This window comes from Balaenoptera borealis (genome assembly GCF_965194805.1).
Source record: "Balaenoptera borealis genome assembly, chromosome: X".
NCBI lineage: Eukaryota > Metazoa > Chordata > Mammalia > Artiodactyla > Balaenopteridae > Balaenoptera > Balaenoptera borealis.
This window is the reverse complement of record NC_138881.1, coordinates 20,816,002-20,823,957: the sequence shown is the minus strand read 5'-3', so window position 1 is coordinate 20,823,957 and position 7,956 is coordinate 20,816,002. Positions and strand designations below refer to the sequence as shown.

The following is a 7,956-nucleotide window of genomic DNA, read 5'->3' as shown; positions in this document are numbered from 1 at the left end:
CAAAAAAAAAAAAAAAAAGGATTATGAACAAAAGGGTTAAAGTGGCCTGTGCTCTGGAGCAGAGCTTCTCAAAGGTTAACGGGCACACAAATCGCCTGGGGATGTTGTGAGAAACGCTCCTTGTGATGCAGTGGGTCCTGAATGGGGCCTGAGATTCTGCATTTCCTCTGAGCGCCCAGGCTAGGCCTGTGCAACAGTGGTCTGTGGGATCCTGCAGAGCTGCCGCTCTTCCCCCGACTCTGCCTGAAGTCTGTCACTGAGAAGTCGTGTATGGCAGGTACCTGCCAGCACTGCTGCTAGAAAGACAGAGGCCCTGGCCCGGGAAATGGCCGAAGCCCATCCCCCCGGGACCCCTCCGGATAAAGGGGCTGCCTCATGGCAGCCAGGGGCTTCGTCCTCCCAGGCCTTCTGTGGCCCAGGAGGGTTGGGGGTAGAACAAGGAAGGAGTCAAGCGCTATTGGGATTCACACTGTCACCCACGTGCACGCCCCCAGGAACTCATCAGGCACAGGTGGAGGAGAGAACGACGAGAGAGACGGTCGATGGATACGGAGAACAGAGAGGAAGCACCAGCACCCAGGTACTCGCTGTTCCCAGACAAGACATGCAATGAAAGATCTTTGAGAAAAAGGGCTTCCTAAGCTTGAGGAAGATCTGTATCTGCAGACTGCAGGAACTTGCCACACTTCAGGGAAAATGAACTACCTACACACAGACACATTTGGCGACAACTTTTAACAAGGGGGGAAAAAACCCTGCGATCATTACGGCAGGAGAAAACAAGTCATCATTAATTGAGGGCTTACCTTGAGTTCCACACGCCACTTGGTGCTTTCCGTGAACGCTCTCGTTTAACCCTCATAGCGTTCCAGTAAAGTGGCGGTGCTGGCCTTTAAGGGGACTGGGTTCAGAAACTCGGACGATCTTGCCAGGACTCCTGTGCTCTCCAGCTGCCTCAGCTCTCTCATTCCGCGTGGGAGCAGGCAGGCTTCCCCCAGAGCGGCACACGCAGCTCCGGGCTCACGTTGTCCCAGCTCAGTTACCCCAGAAGAAAGGCAGGGTCCCTCTTCTGGTTTCACCACAGAAGGACACCGGTTGTCTTTATGTTCTGTGCTTGCCCTTGGATCCACCACGGTGGCCAAGAGGAGGGAGGAAGATACTTGGCCAGGGGCTGAGGGCACTCTGATTAGAAGTCCCAGAACTAACAGGTTAGGGTGAGAAAAAATAGACAAATAAAAGAGAGGAAGGATGGTTTGGCTAACAAATCCAACGGGTCCACGACAGGGAGGTCTAGGAGCTGCCCCACTTTACAGATGACGACAGTAAGGATGAGAGAGGTCGAGTAACTTGCCCAAGGTCGCACATCCAGGGTAAGTTGAAGAGCCAGGACACAAACCGAGGCAGTCTGACCAGAGCTCTTAACCACTCTGCTATAAGGCAACAACACCAGTTTGGTTTCAGGCTTCTCTGCAACATCAGCTTTCAGAAGAAAATGGAGCAACAGCTAGACTTTGTGGAGAAAAAGATTGTAACCAAAGATTTGCGTGCTCTGCCAAATTGTCTTTCACAATAATACGGAACAGATATTAAACACACCCTGTGTGGCAGGCACAGGTCTAAGTTCTAAGGGGACCTCTGCACTACTATACCTGAGCTGGGGGGAGGGGAGGATGGTGGCCCACTTCTCCCAGAGTGACACATCTGCTCTAGAAGAGGGTAAGTGGGCAGGGATAGTAGCCCGTGGTCTTCTCATCTTGCTCCTCCTGTTATGGAACCTTTGCCCTGTGAGCAAGCTGGAGCAGGAGTGATCACGGCCCAGTACTACACAGCCTCCCGCACGTGTAGTAGAACTTCTGTCCTACAGTGGAGGCTGGGCAGGGGGAGGGAGCTCCAGCCCTCTGCCCTGCACCTGCCTGGATATACCTTCTGCAACACAGAGCTGGTTGTGATGAGAGATGGTAATGGCCTGCCCTTTCCGGAGTGAAACCATAGCTCTAGACCAGGAGCTGTGAGGAAACGGGGCCGCACCTTTCTGACTGCATTTTCCAAGAATAGAGCTTCCATCACACTGAGCTGGGGATGGAAAGCAGTTCTTGGCTCAAATGCCACAGACTCCCATGGTTCTTACTAAGGTTTGTAGTAGATTTTCTTGAATACATGTTTCTCTATTCACTGTATGTCCTTAGAACAAATTCCAGAGACTTTAAATGATTGGGTTTTTAGAATAATTTTCACTAGTTAAATGGTTATTTCACCGGGGAGAGTATCTCCCAACCTCCTTACCCCACCATTTTGAAAGTCTGCTACCTTAATCAGGTTTTTTTTTAAGGCAAAAAATAAGTTTGTTTGGTAGTATTATAAACTCATGATTCAAACATATTCAATGTGTTTCGACCCACTGCAATTTTTTTTTGGGGGGGGGCTGCGCTGTGCGGCTTGCGGGATCTTAGTTCCCTGACCAGGGATTGAACTTGGGCCCAGCAGTGAAAGCTTGCAGTCCTAATCACTGGACCGCCAGGGAATTCCCCAATGCAGTTATTTTTATTGATGTTCAAATTATCCCAACTGTGGCTAGTGGGAACTTCTTTAAGTTGCCTCCAGAGTCCTTCTGAAGTGACCCTAACAGTAACGGACAACTTTCTTGCTACTAAAATACTATGGGGCTTCCCTGGTGGCGCAGTGGTTAAGAATCCACCTGCCAATGCAGGGGACACGGGTTCGAGCCCTGGTCTGGGAAGATCCCACATACCGTGAGGCATCTAAGCCCATGCGTCACAACTACTGAGCTTACGCTCTAGACCCCGCGAGCCACAACTACTGAAGCCCGCACACCTAGAGCCCGTGCTCCGCAACAAGAGAAGCCACCACAATGAGTAGCCCGTGCACTGCAACGAAGAGTAGCCCCCACTCACCGCAACTAGAGAAAGCCCCATGCACAGCAACGAAGACCCAACACAGCCAAAAATAAATAAAAATAAAATAAATTATAAAAATAAAATAAAATACTATGTACGTGACCTTCCGCAGACCCACAGAATGCTTTTGAAAAACTTAAAAGTCATAGTTACCAGGGAACTCCCTGGTGGTCCAGCGGTTAGAACTCCATGCTCTCACTGCCAAGGGCTGGGGTTCACTCCCTGGTCGGGGAACTAAGATCCCACAGCTGTGCAGTGCGGCTAAAAAAAAAAAAGAAGTCATAGTTACCAGCATCAAAAGGAATATGTAGGCCTTCCAAAGAAACAAAGAAGATAAAATCAAATACTCAAAAGAGAAAAATAAATTTAAAAATCATAACGCACATAAAAAATAAGGAAACATTAAAATAGCATAGAAAAATATGACATGAATAATAAAACAAATGTATTAGTGATCATGATAAATAAAAATGGAATCTACTCCCTTATTAAAAATTAAGATTCACAAATTGGATTAAAATTCAATTTTATATTATTTAAATGAAGCACAAAATGAAACAAAAAGATTAATGTAAAGGAAGGGGAAACATATAAAACAAATACAAATTAAGAGAAATCAAATATGAAAATACTTACATTAGTAGAGTTTGACATTAAAAAAAGACATTGAAATTTATAAAGAAATTTATACGTAGAAGGATAGAAAAACGCTTAACAATATGATTAATACCCTGCAAATAAAAGTCCAGGACCAGACAGCTTCATTGAAGAATTCTACCAAACATACAAAGAATGACTTATACCTATCCTTCTTAAACTAGTCCAAAAAATTGAAGAGGAGGGAACACTCCCAAATTCATTCTATGAAGATACTATTACCCTGATACCAAAACCAGACAAAGACACTACAAAAAAAGAAAATTACAGGCCAATATCTTTGATGAATACAGATGCAAAACTCCTCACAAATATTAGCAAAACGAATCCAACAATACATAAAAAGGATCACACAGGCGGAGACCCTTTGCACCCCTGCGAACATGGCGAACATGGCGCTGCAAGTGGCGCGCAGCGTGCGGGCCGCGATCTGCAGCCTGTGCGCCGTCTCCGCGCCCAACGCGCCCTGCCCGCCGCGGCCCTGGGGACTGCGGGCGGGCGCCATCCGAGCGCTGCGCACCGGCCCCGCTCTGCTGTCCGGTCGTAAATTCACAGACAAACATGAATGGGTAACAACAGAAAACGGTGTTGGAACAGTGGGAATCAGCAATTTTGCACAGGAAGCTTTGGGAGATGTTATTTACTGTAGTCTGCCTGAAGTTGGGACAAAATTGAACAAGAGGAATTTGGTGCTTTGGAAAATGTGAAAGCTGCTAGTGAACTCTATTCTCCTCTATCAGGAGAAGTAACTGAAATTAATGAAGCTCTAGCAGAAATCCAGGACTTGTCAACAAATCTTGTTATGAAGATGGTTGGCTGATCAAGATGACACTCAGTAACCCTTCAGAACTAGATGAACTAATGAGTGAAGAAGCATATGAGAAATACATAACATCTATTGAGGAGTGAAAATGGAACCCCTAAATAAACTAGTTTGAAACAACTTAATCTAGCATAGTTGTCTTAAATTAGTGGTGGATAGATTTTTAAAAAGCAACTTTTAGCAAAAGAAACTACTTGAAACAATGTTGCCTGAAGAAAATACCCCTTAACTTCCTAATGATTTCAGATAAACACTATGCATCTTTTTCACAACACCCTGTGATTTTTAGGCTAGTCTCCAGTTATAATACTCAGAATTCCTGAAATTATCTGTGGTAAAACTAGTTATAAAAATTATGTAATTCAAGGATAACATTGCTATTTTAACCTTATATAATATTGTAACTTGCTTACAGCCATCCCTGGAATTGGGTCAAAATACTCAATGAACTTGCCACTGGAAAGAAATGACAGTGGAGAAAAGTTTGTTAGTTGTATAGTGTCCAGTGAAGAACATTACTATCTTAATTTTGCAATATACTGTGTTTGCTGGTGCTATTTTTATACAGTGAAGCAACAGCCTTGCAGGAAAATAAGAAACAGTTTAATAATAAAATATTCAACTTCTTAAAAAAAAAAATCACACACCATGATCAAGTTGGATTCATTCCAGGATCACAAGGATGGTTCAACATATGCAACTCAGTCAATGTGATACAGCACATTAACAAAAAGAAAGACAAAAACCACATAATCAGCTCAATAGATGCAGAAAAAGCATTTGACAAAATTCAGCATCCATTCATGATAAAAACTCTCACCAAAATGGGTATAGAGGGAACATAGCTCAACATTAAAAAAGCCATTTACGACAAATCCACAGCCAACATAATAATCAATGGTGAAAAGCTGAAAGCCTTCCTGCTAAGTTCAGGAACAAGACAAGGATGCCCACTCTTACCGCTTCTATTCAACATAGTATTGGAAGTCCTAGCCACAACAATAGGACAAGAAAAAGAAACTAAACCTATCCAAATTGGAAGGGAAGAGGTAAAACTATCATTATTTGCAGATTTCATGATACTCTATACACAGAGAGAACCCTAAAGTCTCCACACAAAATCTATTAGAACTAATAAATGAATTCAGCAAGACAGCAGGACACAAAATTAATACACAGAAACCTGCTGCATTTCTTTACACTAATAATTAAATGTCAAAGAGAAAGTAAAAAACAATCCCATTTAAAATCACATCAAAAAAATAAAATACCTAGGAATAAACTTAACCAAGGAGGTGAAAGACCTATACACTGAAAACTATAAAACACTAATAAAGGAAATTGAAGGTGATTCAAAGAAATGGAAAGATATCCCATGCTCTTGGATTGGAAGAATTAATACTGTTAAAATGGCCATACTACCACAAGCAATTTACAGATATAATGCAATCCCTATCAAAATACCCATGACATTTTTCGCAGAACTAGAACAAACAATCCTAAAATTTATACAGAACCACAAAAGGCCCAGAATTGCCAAAGCAATCCTGAGGAAAAAGAACACAGCTGGAGGGATAACCCTCCCAGACTTCAAACTATATTACAAAGCTACAGTAATCAAACAGTGTGGTTTTGGAACAAAAACAGACGTGTAAATCAATGGAATAGAATAGAGAGCCCAGAAATAAACCTACACACCTACAGTCAATTAATCTATGACAAAGAAGGCAAGACTATACAATGGAGAAAAGACAGTCTCTTCAACAAATGGTGTTGGGAAAGCTGGACAGCTACATGTAAATAATGAAATTAGAGCACTCCCTCATACCATATACAAATATAAACTCAAAATGGTTTAAAGACCTACATATAAGGGTTTCCCTAGTGGCGCAGTGGTTAAGAATCCGCCTGCCAATGCAGGGGACACAGGTTCAAGCCCTGGCCCAGGAAGATCCCACATGCCACGGAGCAACTAAGCCCGTGAGCCACAACTACTGAGCCTGCAAGCCACAACTACTGAGCCCATGCGCCACAACTACTGAAGCCCGCACGCCTAGAGCCTGTGCTTCGCAACAAGAGAAGCCACTGCAATGAGAAGCCTGCACACCCCAACGAAGAGTAGCCCCCACTCGCTGCAAGTAGAGAAAGCCCACATGCACCAACAAAGACCCAACACAGCCAAAAATAAATAAATAAAATAAATTTATTTTAAAAAAAAACCTACCTATAAGACATGACTCCACAAAACTCCTAGAAGAGAACATAGGCAAAACATTCTCTGACCTAAATCACAGCAGTATTTTTTTAGATCTGTCTCCCAAGGCAAAAGAAATAAAAGCAAAAATAAACAAATGGGACCTAATCAAACTTAAAAGCTTTAGCACAGCAAAGGAAACCATCAACAAAATGAAAAGGCAACCTGTGGAATGGGAGAAAATATTTGCAAACAATGCATCTGACAAGGGGTAACTATCTAAAATATACAAACAGCTCATACATCTCAATATCAAAAAAAAATCAACCCAATCAAAAAATGGGCAGAAGACCTAAATAGACATTTCTCCAAAAAAGACATAGAGATGGCCAATGGGCACATGAAAAGATGCTCAACATCACTAATCATTAGAGAAATGCAAATCAAAACTACAATGAGGTACCACCTCACACCAGTCAGAATAGCCATCATCAAAAAGTCTACAAATAATAAATGCTGGAGAGGGTGTAGAGAAAAAGGAACCCTCCTACACTGTTGGTGGGAATGTAAACTGGTGCAGTCACTACAGAAAACAGTATGGAGTTTCCTTAAAAAAACTAAAAATAGAGCTACCATACGATCCAGCAATCCCACTCCTGAGTATATATCTGGAAAAAATGAAAACTCTAAGTTAAAAAGATACATGCACCCCAATGTTCACAGCAGCACAATTTATAATATACAAGACATGGAAACAACCCAAGTGCCCACCAACAGACAACTGGCTTAAGAAGATGTGGTATTTATAGACAATGGAATATAACTCAGCCATAAAAAAGAATGAAATATTGCCACTTGCAGCAACATGGATGTACCTAGAGAATATTGTATTCAGTGGAGTAAGTCAGACAGAAAAAGACAAATACTATATGATATCACTTACATGTGGAATCTAAAAATAATACAAATGAATCTATATACAAAACAGAAACAGACTCACAGACATAGAAAACAAACTTATAGTTACCAAAGGGGAGAGGGAGGGAGGGAGGGACAAAATAGGGGTATGAGATTAACAGATACAAACTACTATACATAAAATAGCTAAACAACAAGGATTTACTGTATAGCACAGGGAATCATATTCCATACCTTGTAATAACTTATAACGGAATACAATCAGAAAAAAAATAACTGAGTCACTTTGTTGTACACCTGAAACTAACACAATATTATAAATCAACTATACTTCAATAAAAAATAATAATATCATTAATAAGTCTTGCTATTTAATAGCTCCCTGGAAAGAAACATGTATACTAGAAAATATACCTTTTTTTCCCCCTCAGTGCCCATGCAACCTTTAC

General features: G+C 41.9%; 1 pseudogene across 1 annotated transcript; it reads left to right on the top strand.

The window, feature by feature from the left end:
- Window positions 1-806: 806 nt before the first annotated feature.
- On the top strand, window positions 807-5,034 carry LOC309619931 (glycine cleavage system H protein, mitochondrial pseudogene; annotated as a pseudogene). Its single transcript has one exon. The product of its transcript is annotated as a glycine cleavage system H protein, mitochondrial pseudogene (transcript).
- Window positions 5,035-7,956: the final 2,922 nt, after the last annotated feature.